This window comes from Chrysoperla carnea, chromosome X (genome assembly GCF_905475395.1).
Source record: "Chrysoperla carnea chromosome X, inChrCarn1.1, whole genome shotgun sequence".
In the NCBI taxonomy this organism is placed as follows: Eukaryota; Metazoa; Arthropoda; class Insecta; order Neuroptera; family Chrysopidae; genus Chrysoperla; species Chrysoperla carnea.
Genome location: NC_058342.1, coordinates 24,312,911 through 24,325,852, shown reverse-complemented (window position 1 = coordinate 24,325,852; position 12,942 = coordinate 24,312,911). Strand labels below are relative to the sequence as shown.

At 31.3% G+C, this 12,942-nt stretch overlaps 7 non-coding genes across 7 annotated transcripts; 3 read left to right on the top strand and 4 right to left on the bottom strand.

The window, feature by feature from the left end:
- The first annotated feature begins 2,278 nt into the window (after positions 1-2,278).
- On the top strand, positions 2,279-2,352 carry Trnai-aau. The gene has a single exon. It is a non-coding gene; the product is annotated as a tRNA-Ile (tRNA).
- Positions 2,353-2,440: 88 nt separating this feature from the next.
- On the top strand, positions 2,441-2,514 carry Trnai-aau. The gene has a single exon. It is a non-coding gene; the product is annotated as a tRNA-Ile (tRNA).
- An 88-nt stretch (positions 2,515-2,602) lies between these two features.
- Trnai-aau lies at positions 2,603-2,676 on the top strand. The gene has a single exon. It is a non-coding gene; the product is annotated as a tRNA-Ile (tRNA).
- Positions 2,677-5,166: 2,490 nt separating this feature from the next.
- On the bottom strand, positions 5,167-5,240 carry Trnai-aau. The gene has a single exon. It is a non-coding gene; the product is annotated as a tRNA-Ile (tRNA).
- An 88-nt stretch (positions 5,241-5,328) lies between these two features.
- Positions 5,329-5,402, bottom strand: Trnai-aau. Its single transcript has one exon. It is a non-coding gene; the product is annotated as a tRNA-Ile (tRNA).
- An 88-nt stretch (positions 5,403-5,490) lies between these two features.
- Trnai-aau lies at positions 5,491-5,564 on the bottom strand. The gene has a single exon. It is a non-coding gene; the product is annotated as a tRNA-Ile (tRNA).
- Positions 5,565-5,652: 88 nt separating this feature from the next.
- On the bottom strand, positions 5,653-5,726 carry Trnai-aau. Its single transcript has one exon. It is a non-coding gene; the product is annotated as a tRNA-Ile (tRNA).
- Between the last annotated feature and the right edge of the window lie 7,216 nt (positions 5,727-12,942).

The following is a 12,942-nucleotide window of genomic DNA, read 5'->3' as shown; positions in this document are numbered from 1 at the left end:
AAAGTTTAAATGTAAAAAATGTTCCTTATCAAAAAATAAACAACTTTAGTTTGAAACAATTTTTCCTAAAACATCACTATTTACCCGTGGAGGCGCAAATTAGGCGTAAATTGTATAGTATGTATTATATAAATTGTATATGTATGTGCAATGTGATAAAGTAATTAGCACTAATATGCATGGTATTTCAACAATTAACTCTAGAATAAATCGGTTGGATAAAAGTTTCTAATGATTAATCATAATATATAGATAACAAAACACAATATTAATTTTTATAAAATATAAGGATTATTAATATTTTTAGATATTAATTTTCGTAAAACTATAATCAGATGTACTTTGAAGGTACTACGTCACGCCACATGAAAGGTTATGTAAGCTTACAAATACAAAAACATGTAAACTTGCAGTTGCAAAAATGATCGTATGTTACGGTTTGATATCATTTAAGACGCCATCACACTCTGTGGACGTGAATTTAAATTGGTTTTTTAAAACGCAAAATGAGGTAAAAAGTATTTTTTTTACACTTTCTTGGTGTATATGAGAAGTAACTGCAAAAAGTGAGGTTTTGAACATTTAATACTCCAAAAGTGAGGTTTTTAGCTGGACAAAAGAAAAATATACGGATATTGACGATAATAAATTATTTTCGTTTGTTTGATGGCCACTGGTTTCATAAATAAAAAAAGTAATGTTTGATGATTGAATTGTATGACCGTGTTCAGTGAAGCATTCTAGAAAGACGAACATTATCATACACATATAAACAGAATTGTGAATGCCTAAAACTCCTCCCAAATAGTTCCTGACTAGAATTTATAAGTAATTACCTGCTGCATGGATAGCAATAGACATTGGTGTGTTTATAACATTTCTCCGTTGCACACATTGACCAATGGTCGTATATTACTCCAAGCAAATTAGACAGTTGGATACTCAAATTCTGAAACGAGCAGTTTCTCAACCTAAAGTTGTAGATTATTAATTATAAAAAATGATTTTCGGAACCCAAGCATTTGACCAATTATATACAGTAGAACCTGGTTAAGTGAGACATCAAGGGATTTACTTTTTCTCACTTATAGGGGTATTTCATTTACCCAGAGTCTCAGATATCCAAGTATAAATAAATATCTGTCTCATTTACAGAGGGTTTCATTAATAGAGGTCGGAATACAGGATATTTCAGTTATAGAGATCCGATTATTAGATAAAATAACGTATTATCAATATCATTGCTGCTACAAAAATCATGAATGCCTTCGCACGAAATCTTGTGCCTTTTCTTTAATTATCGGTCCACTTACCGGAACGTTTTTGTTACGAAGTTGCGTGACCCATGTTAGCAAACACTGTTCAAGTTCAGGATATTTTGATAAACGTACACATTTTAGTTTTCCTTGTTCATCAAAACATTGTGATTGAATTGCATCTTTATTCTAAATTATTCTACAAGGAGTAGATTTTGGCACATTAAATTCGACACAGACTTCATTGCGTGTCTTCCCACTTTCATAAACGAATATTAACTTCAGTTTTCCACGTACTGATAACGATTTGAGCTTTCGCTTTGGCATTGATATATTTCATATAAACATGGTATAAAACGTTCAGAAACTTTTCGTTTAAGAATTATAAGAACTTACGTAACCAATTGCTAATTTTCTTGTACTATAATATTTACAGTCAATCATATGAATTATCATGTGATAATGTTTCTTATTTTCTTTTTTTCTACTTCGTTTTTTGTTTTTCGCTGATATCATCACAATTCTAGATATCGATTTTATTCCGGGAGCTGAGAACATAGGTTCGAAGTACATTCAGTTTGAGTAATTTTATGTATTTTGGGCCATTGAAAATTTCTAGATTTCTTAGTCGAAACCGGATCACTAAATTTCTCACCCTATTCATTTTGGAAAATGAAAACTTTTGTTTTCTCGCACCTGGTAAGATATCGTTCAAAACGTCGTTAAAACATAAAGTTCTTCAGCAATTTTTCTCCTCATAGATAAATTTTCCGAGATGTAAATTTTCGGTTCCTATTCCATTAAGACCATGGATTTAAGACTTTTTGAACTGAAAACAGAAAATTTCGGTTAAAATCCGTGGCCCATTAGCTCAGTTGGTTAGAACGTCGTGCTAATAACGTGAAGGTCGTGAGTTCGATCATCCCATGGGCCAACTTATACTTTCATTTTACTTCTTGAAATCCATTACATTTTGAAAATCAAAATAAGTCCTAATTAACTTAATTTACAGAGTAATCAGCGGCCTATTAGCTCAGTTGGTTAGAGCGTCGTGCTAATAACGCGAATGTCGTGAGTTCGATCCTCCCATGGGCCAGCATTTACTTTTATTTTACTTCGTGAAATTTATTACATTTCGAAAATCAAAATAAGTCTTAATTAATCTAATTTGCAGGATAATCAGTGGCCCATTAGCTCAGTTTGTTAGAGCATCGTGCTAATAACGCGAAGGTCGTGAGTTCGATCCTCCCATGGGCCAACTTATACTTTTATTTTACTTCTTGAAATCCATTACATTTTGAAAATCAAAATAAGTCTTAATTAATCTAATTTGCAGGATAATCAGTGGCCCATTAGCTCAGTTGGTTAGAGCGTCGTGCTAATAACGCGAAGGTCGTGAGTTCGATCCTCCCATGGGCCAAATTTTCTTTTTAATTTCTTAAATATGTACAGATCTTAGTTTTAGTTTCTAACTAAAAACAAACACTTACTACCTTACATCCAAAACTTATAACTTTTGGAAATAATATTTTAAAATGTTACAGAATTTTTCGAAGTGTAATAAAATTATAAAAGTATGACATATGCATTTAAAAAAATGTTACCACACAAAAACTGACCTATATTTAAAAATTATGAACATAAAAAAAAGAAAAACTACCCCTAAAAAATATATTAAATCGAGCAACCCCTCTTTAAAAAAAAACTAACATGTTTTGATTCCCTTATCAAAAACAAATGTAAATCGTATTAAAAGATTCACGAGTTAAAGAAAGCACACATTCTCTGCATTTGATAGCTGTTGTTGTTAATTCAGTGGAGCGTTTTAAAGACAGTATCGAATAAAAAAAATATAAATTCGAAAAAAAAAATATGTGTTCGAAAATTCACCCTTAATATTTTTTTATGATTTAATTATTGAAAATATTAACAAAAAAATATGTTGTAATATACTCATATAACATCCATGTACAGAAACATACTTGAAAATTTCAGAGGGATGGAGATGCATCTGCGTCTATACTTGGTCAAAGCAATGGAGTATTTTCTTTTATTTTCGATATTAATATTAATTTTTATCTCAACCCATTATGAAACAAGTGAAAACAAACAATTGACTGAGTTAATTATTGAAATACCATGCATAGACAGTGTTGATGACTCTATCACAATACACATACATACATACATGTCACACATACATAACTGATATTCCCATAATTACATACTTTACAATTTACGCCTAATTTGCGCCCTCACGGGTAAACAGTGATATTTAACCCAAGACCCAATTGACCTATGTTGCTCATTTACGAACTTGACCTCACTTTTTACGTCCTCAGTACGCTATGAAAATTTCAGCTTGATTTTTTGAGTATTTTCGGTTGTTCGCCCGTCCGTCTGTGGGCACGATAACTCAAAAACGAAAAAAGAAATATATCAAGCTGAAATTTTTACAGCGTACTCTGGACCTAAAAAGTGAGGTCGAGTTCGTAAATGAGCATCATAGGTCAATTGGGTCTTGACCTATGGGACACATCTTGTAAACCGCTGCAGATTTTCAAAAGTTTCGAAGTTTAAGTAAAAAATGTTCGTTATAAAAAAATAAACAACTTTTGTTTGAAACATTTTTCGTCAACATCAATGTTTACCCGTGAGGGCGCAAATTAGGCGTAAATTGTATAATATGTATTATATAAATTGTATATGTATGTATGTGCAATGTGATAGAGTAATCAACACAATTTATGCATGGTATTTCAACAGTTAACTACGTCAATTGTTTGTTTTCACTTGTTATTGTAAGTATGGGAATCGTGGACTCTGGAAAAAAGAATAGAAAGACTTCTGGAAGCAGCGGAGATGTTGTTTTATTGACGAATTGAGCGTATTTACTATATATTTAATTAATGGTGTTTTCGGAGTTCCACATTTGTCTTGTATATAGAGGTCAATAAACATACGACTCTTTAAGAGGTTTTTTTTTATTCATTGTGCCCTGAAAGCATAAAAGGAGCAGTAGTTTTTTTTTATATAAATGACACAGGATTTACTTATGTCAAATATGATATTTCCTACAGGATTTTTCCGTTAATATTGTTCCTGTCTTATATAACAAATGATTTTGGCTTTTTATATATATTTTTATTTGATTCGTCACATGGATAAAAATCAAATTTTTTTTATATAAATTATTCGTATTTATGTGGCTTTTATGTGTCTTAAGTGAAGTGCCGAGAAGAAAGAGGGGAGTAAGTAATATAAGCTATTTTACGTCAGATTACACAGATTTGTTTCACAATTTATAAAACCTCAAAAGAACTGATGAAGAGTTTAATTTGACTTCCTTAATAAGTAATAAATTTCATATATCTAGATTAGAAAACCGAAATTTCATTTAGTTGAAACATTTATTTAATTTCGGAGTTTTCACAGGCGTTTCAATTGGGAATTAAATCTCAAAAACATTTTTCTGAAGAATTATACAATTGAAAAATTTCTATCCTATAATTTTTGAATTGTTGCTGTTTTTCTCTAAGCCGCATGAACAAATATTTACCAAGTAAAACTAAAAAGGGTATGGAAAAGTTGTTCTTGTGTTGCTAAAATCATTGGATTATAACGCATGTTTAGACGACAACCATTTACAAGCAGATGGGGTGATTACAACGGGACGTTCTCATTTTCAGTTCAAAACCATTCAGATCCACTACGTGAAATTATAAAAATTGAATGTAAAATATTATATTGGCCCATGGGAGGATCGAACTCACGACCTTCCCATTATTAGCACTACGCTCTAACCAACTGAGCTAATGGACCACTGATTATCCTGTAAATTGGATAAATTTAGACTTATTATGACTTGCAAAATGTAATGGATTTCAAGACGTAAAATAAAATAATATTTTGGCCCATGGGAGGATCGAACTCACGACCTTCGCGTTATTAGCACGACGCTCTAACCAACTGAGCTAATGGGCCACTGATTATCCTGTAAATTGGATAAATTTAGACTTATTATGACTTGCAAAATGTAATGGATTTCAAGACGTAAAATAAAATAATATTTTGGCCCATGGGAGGATCGAACTCACGACCTTCGCGTTATTAGCACGACGCTCTAACCAACTGAGCTAATGGGCCACTGATTATCCTGTAAATTGGATAAATTTAGACTTATTATGACTTGCAAAATGTAATGGATTTCAAGACGTAAAATAAAATAATATTTTGGCCCATGGGAGGATCGAACTCACGACCTTCGCGTTATTAGCACGACGCTCTAACCAACTGAGCTAATGGGCCACTAATTATCCTGCAAATTGGATAAATTTAGACTTATTTTGATTTTCAAAATTTAATGAATTTTTAAAAGTATAATAAAAATTTATGCTGGCCCATGGGAGGATCGAACTCACGACCTTCGCGTTATTAGCACGACGCTCTAACCATCTGAGCTAATAGGCCACTGAAAATAGTTAAAATTTAAACAAAACAGATTCAAATCCCGCTTAAGTTTCTTTAAATTTCCTATAAATAAAATTCACGTAAATATAAGTAAAATTCTGACACCTTATGGCGTTCATAAAAGTTTTTTTTTTAAACTATATTTAAGTTGAAAAAGAATGCATTTTTATTTAAAAAGAATTGATTGGTACACACAAAAAAATGCAACAGATATACATTTTTTGATGAATTTAAATAAAAATGTATTATTATTAGGCATTGAAGCGAATACACTCGTGGAACATTGGATGGAACTAATTGAATATAACAGAGATAACAAAAGAAGTTTTGTCGACACGAGCGCAATGGGCAGAAAATTAAATAATTGAATTTCAATTTTTTTAAATAATTAAATGTTTTGTGATTTTTGCAAATAAATTATTCGATTTGAACAAACAGAATAAAAATAACAAAAAATTTTCGTATTTAAATTTCAATGAAATCATTAAGTGTTGCCACCTTTCCAGATTTAATCGGGATAATCCACAATTCGGGAGACTCCAGATATCAACATAAATTTACAAAGAGTTTTGAAAATTGGATTCTCAACTAATTTTTTATATAATTTGATTACAAGCTTTTATTTAATTTCACCTGTCCCGTTGTCTATCTGTAATCAAATCTTGTAAAGTAAAATTTGATCCACTTTCCGGTTTCCGATTGAGCTGAAATTTTACATGCACATTTAGTTTAGATGACAATGCATGGTAAGGCTGTGGCGTCCTGATTTGCCCATCGCTTCCACCATATTTGATATATATATATAAATAAATTTTGTTTGGCCGTCGTTTAGAACGTAAATGACCGAGCGGTCTAAGGCGTTTGCCTTGGACTGTTTGTCCATTTAGACTTAGGTTGTGGGTTCGAATCCAGGCAGCGGCATTGTGAACAATTTATAATTAATGGGAGTGCAGAATTGATCACATTGTCGTCGCCTGGATAAGAACGAAGTAACCGACTCCACCTACATCAAAATGTTATTGTAAATATGTTTGTAACTAAATAAATAAAGATTAACAAATAATGATGTGGGTGGCCTCTGTTATAGACGGATATGCTCAACACATGTATATAATACCTCTCACTTAGATGCATTGCTTAACGCATGTGTTCTGTCATACTAGTGATATTGGTATTCCTATATGGTACAAAAACGGCCTGTATATTTAATAGTTATACCACCTTGAAACCGTGGTTTTTTACTTCGTGTACCAAAACATTACCGAATACTTAATTAGAACGCAGTAGCAAGTTTTAAAATAGGCAATAAAAATAGGTGAAATGTTTAGGATTTAAAATAAAATTGTGTAGATAATAATTATAGGTTTTTTGTATGCAAAATAAAGGGTTTAATTATATCTTTTAATTTCACACACAATAAGTTTTTTAAGTATGAATAAAACCATAACAAGATGTAATGATCTTTTAAAAGAATATTATCTGAAGGTAATATAAGAATTCAAGACATCATCTAACAGTTAAACATAATAGAGGTAAGGTAGGCACTAGTCGGCTATGATTATGACTAACTATGAGTAGTACAGTCAAAACCGGTTAGCGGTATAATCTATAATTAACAAGTGAAAACAAACAATTAACTGAGTTAATTGTTAATATACCACGTATAGACAGTGTTGATTACTCTATCACATTACACATACATTCATGTCACACTTTTATAACTGATATAGCCATAACATACATACTATACAATTTGTTTGTTTACGAAAAAAAATTCAAACAAAAGTCGTTTATTTTTTTATAAGGAACATTTTTTACATTTAAACTTTTGTTCTATCTCGAACGGTATACAAGATGAGTCCTACGGACCCAAGACCCAATTGACCTGTGTTGCTCATTTACGAACTTGACTTCACTATTTACGTCCTCAGCATGCTATACAAATTTCAGCATGATATCTCATTGAGTAATCGTGATGACAGACAAACAGACGACAGACAGACAGACAGACAACCGAAAATGGACCGGAAATTAGGTGATTCTATGAACACATATATCAAAATTTGTTTTCGTAGCATCAATATTTTTAAGCGTTACAAACTTGGGACTAAACTTAATATACTATGTATATTTCATATATACATGGTATAATATGCTTACTTTAGAAGTCATTTATTTATTTAAGTAATCAGGCAACTCACCCTATAATTTTCAGAATTGATTTAGACCTAACAGTACAATTTCATATTTAAAAAAATCAAGCTTTTTATTTAAAATTGCCTTAATGCTCGTACATCCTTAAGAATTATGTTAGGCACCGACATTTCATACCTTTGCCCTGGGGCACACATCGAATCGGAGACTCTAGAGAGATGGTAGCCCTTAGTTTTAGCCTTGATTTACTCCACTCCGATTAGCGTTTCGTATTCAAATATTTATAAAAAGGGTTTTTTGTTGTAGATTTCATAAGTATTTTCAAGTTATGTTTGTACCCATTTTACAATTATTTTTGTATTATAATAAAGTCATTTATATAAATTTTTATAATGCACTTAAGTGTCATTTGGAGAACGATTTCTTCTACTTTTATACTGCCGTATGTCTTTTAACTGTACTTTTCTCTACCAAGATGAAAAACATTTACTAGCAACGAATGAAGAAGAAATATAAATATAAGAATTCACTCCCTTGTATATTATTATTTTTACATGGACGTATCTATATGGGGGAGTGGGGGATACATAAAAATAGGTCAGCACGGTAATCGGTTACTGTCTTAGTATTCATTAAGGAAGTTAATTTATTACAGAAATTTTTTAATCAAATTTGATGAATTTAGGTTAAAAAGTACGATTTCAATTTTTCAATATCTGGGTTATTTTTCGAAATACCGAAGACTGATTACACTAGTTTACAGTGTCTTTGTTGCCTGAAAAATTTTTGCTGTTGTTGGCTGCACATGCCATGGTAAGCTCAAATATATACTTAGAATCTTTCGATCGGCTTTAGTTTTTGAGTTTCAGCTATCTACGTTATCAACGAACAAAAACATTGAATCGGCGACCCCAAAAACCACCGAGAGACGATTTTCGAGGTGAAATTTTGAATTAAAAATTTTTATCACTGTCACTTCTAAGGGAGTTTTAAATGGGGTTACAACCATCTCCACTTGTTTTTTGACCTCAAATTTATGATCAGCGACCCCAAAAACCACCGAGAGACGAATTTCTAGGTAAAATTTTGATTAAAAATGGGGGCTCGGATTCAAAATCATCAAACCCGAGAACACTCAAAAGACGATTTCCGAAGTGAAATTTTGAACTTTTTGAACTTTTTTTCACTGTTACTCTTTGGAGTGATTTTGAAGCGGGAAAACTTCCCTTATTTTCGCATTTTTTATACCAATGTTGCTGAAGGTGTAAAGAACACGTGCAAACAATTTTTGAAATCGAAATTGTTCCACTACTTTTCCACATTTTCCAGCTTATTAAGTGAACTATAAATGATGAAAATCAATAATCAAGTAATTTGAGCTGCACACAAATTTCGGTAGGTATATTTGAAAATGACATGTCATAAGCAAAGAAAAACCACCATAAAATTCGTGGCAACAGACAAAAATTAAAATTTCGTAAACTAATAATGTTATTTAAATCGTAATTTCCAGTCTTCGATATTTTGAAAACTAAGAAAACTAATGAGTGTTCAGTTTGAGATCGTTCCTGTGTGAAAAATGACTTCCATTGGCTCACATCGAAAATATAAGTCGACTTTTAATCGATTGGTAAGAAATTTGGAATCAACCGATCCAGTAAACAGTTAAATAACATGCGAACGTCGTCAAAAACATGAAATTTTATCGAGTGTCTTTTTCGAGTACCAAATAAAAAGCTTTTCATGATAAGCCACTTTAAGTTCCTACTATTTTAAATAGAAAATTAAAAAAATTTTAGTCTGCGCTCATGTCAATTGCTAATATCCAGGTTTGTAAGAATAAAATTTTTATACTAAATATAAACTATTTGAACTCCAATAAATTGTATTTTGTCTTTTTGAAATATTATCCACATGACGCAGATCTTTGAACAAAAAATTTTCTCTTATAAAGGAAAATTTGACTTCTCATGGCTGGAAAAAATATGTTCATTTTACTAGGATCCCATTATCATCAAAACGTTTATAGGTAGGTTATATTTGATCAAAAATTTGAAAAGTATGACCCAAATTTAGTATGATCCCATACTTGGTTAAAATAGGATATAATTTGGATGTGATAGAGCAAAATTTAACTTTTTAGATTTTAATGACGTCATAAAGTTCAAAAAATCGATTTTTTTCATAATACACCCAAACTTTATCGAACTTGAATGGAATTTTTTTTGAAACCCACTAATTTTGGGTCAAACTTTCCATTTTTGATGTTATTCTTTGGCTAACATTCGACTTTGTCCGAAATATTGATACCAGGACCCCACTATTTTCAAATCTTTTATAGGTAGGTTAAATTTGATTGGAAAAACACAAATTTGAAAAGTATGACTCAAATTTAGTGAAAATCCATAATTAGTTTATTAAAATAGATAAATATGACAAAATAAAATAAATAGTACCGATACAGAGTTACTGAAAATGTATACATTCAAATAAATATACAAATTATGTTCATTAATAAAAACTCAATTATTCATGTTTTATTCAATTATAATTAAATAAACAATTAAATTAATGATTAACTGTGGATTAGTATCTTTATTTTATTATCAATAAGAAAATCATTGATTTTGGAGATCAATGAGTTCCTTATTTAGGTATATCGGAATACCAGTTAGGAGACGACTAAATAACATTTATGAAACCGATTGCCTATAAATAATAATTTTTTATGAATTTTAATAAACAGTAAAAATATTTTTAATAATTGGTTTTAAATACATTTTTTGCCCTGGAAGTCAAATCAATAAGTATAGTCATCAAAAAAACTCAAAGACCTTCATTTATTTTTGAAATCAATCTTATGCAAATTAATTTATTATATGTTGATTGCATAAAAGTTATTACATAAAAAGTTTTTATAATAATCGCACGGTGGTAATCAAAATATATTTAAAAAACATTATGAATTTGGCACCTTCATTTGTCAAAAACAGGATACAATTATTTTTGAACTTTCAGATTCAGTTTTAGTGGTTATATAAATTATAATTGCAAATCTTTGGCATCAAAATTTTGTCATAAAATTTTTGAGTTTAGTAAAGTTTTAAAATAAGTGACGCAGGAAGTGCCAAGTTCATACAGATTCTATAATATATTAACTGTATTAAAAATATTTTCTTAGGATTCTGTACCAAAATCACGTATTGATTTTATCGAAATTGTAAGCAAAAAAATTTTTTTCGCTTTTTTGCATTTTTCTTTGATTTCTTCAAAATAATCATAAATGTTTTATTTCAAAATTTGATGAAATTCTGCATATACGACAAGTTTTTTCAAAAAAAAATGCGAAAGTCGCCTTAACGATTAATCAAGTAAAAATGTTTGTTTTTTCCCCATTTTGTTAGTATTCGTAAATGTCTATTTCGGGAGAAAAGAGGACAACTGCTCCTTTGCCACTCCTTAAATCCACCACTGCACTATCCCTTACATTCGCCAGGAATTAAAGATTCTAAAATCACTTGTTAACAAAAAAGGTTAGAGAATATGAAACGAATACGGCAGAACCTAAATAAGAATACGCCTAACACCCTCTTGCTTCAGTTTTAAAAAATGAATATACCTACTCAGTTTTTTTGTATGATAAAAATCTGATTATAAAAACTTTTTTCTTTTACAATCTGAGGTGAGTTTATAAAAATTTCAGAATATAGTTTTTTATTATCTATCTTTGTTTTTTGGTCATATTTTTCTTTGAAAATATAGACTTATGCACCATATCAATAGGGAAGATTGAGGGATGCATTTCAAATCCGTTTCATAACCTTTAGAAAAACTATAGGTGGATTAATGTTGGGTATGGGTATGGGTATGGAGGTTAGAGGGCCATGCTCGAGCATCGGGCCTCGAAGCAATGGTTCACAGCACCTAGCCAAATAGACCCTTGTACTCTATTCCCGCTACGCTTTTCAGTGGCTATTATAACCAACTGATGTACTGAAACCAAGAATCTGCCTAGCGCTGAGTTTCTTAATTTCTTCTGGTTCGACTATGGCCGGACCAAACCATTTCCTTCGCTGCTGTATGAGCGCCGGGCAGTAACAGAGAAAGTGGATCGATGTTTCTTCTGAATTTTCACCGCATCTGTCACACGCGGGAGATTGTCTTTTTCCAATCTGATGTTGGAACTTGTTCAGGTTATCATGCCCTGTGAGTAACTCTACGATGACTCTAATATCAGCTCTGTGTAGTTTCAAGATCTCCTCGGCTCTGTTACCGAGCGAGTTTCCTTCACCCAACAGGCTTTTGGCGATTCGCCCTCCCATCGTAGCTGGTCCATGCCTTTAATTATTGGTTTTTCAGATTATCTCCTAATCTGTTAAGACCTTCTTGGTATGGCACCCTCGCAAGCTTTTTTTGAGTGGGAGCCATGTGGATTAATGTTGATTTCAGAAATTGGGAATGATATTTCGCAGAGATATATCATTTTTTTTCGACACAACTTCTTCAAATTTATCAAAAAGGACTGAAAAACTTACATGTGGGTTTGGTCAACATAAAAAAAAAAAAAATAGTTTCGGGGGTATCAATTTACCAGCACACGCGATTTTTGCGGTTTTGAACACCTCCATTGCCCCTGAAAATTAGAAGATTCAAAATTTGTATAAGTTTGAATTTGTTTCTAATAGTGTTGAAAAGGGGTTTTTTGAGGGTGTCAACTTTCCAATAAACCTTTCCTCTTTTTTATCAATGTTTTTTATTTGTACTTAAGATTTTTGCACGGTTTGGGTAACAAAGTAGAAATCCTTCGCATGTGGAGCGGGCACTCTGATCACTAGACCATCTAATCGTTGAGATTAGTTTGAATGTTTCAAGATATTATTAAAGGCATAAAGATAAGATTATGAATCGTTTATCGTGATGATCCTTAGCAGTTAATACAAGCGTGTTAAAAAATAAAAATCATTTAAAATAAAACCGTCTAACGAGGGAAAAATATGACCTTAGTGCCGAGGCTCTGCTGATCACGGTTTTTTTTTGTTTTGTTATAAACTGATTTTGATTG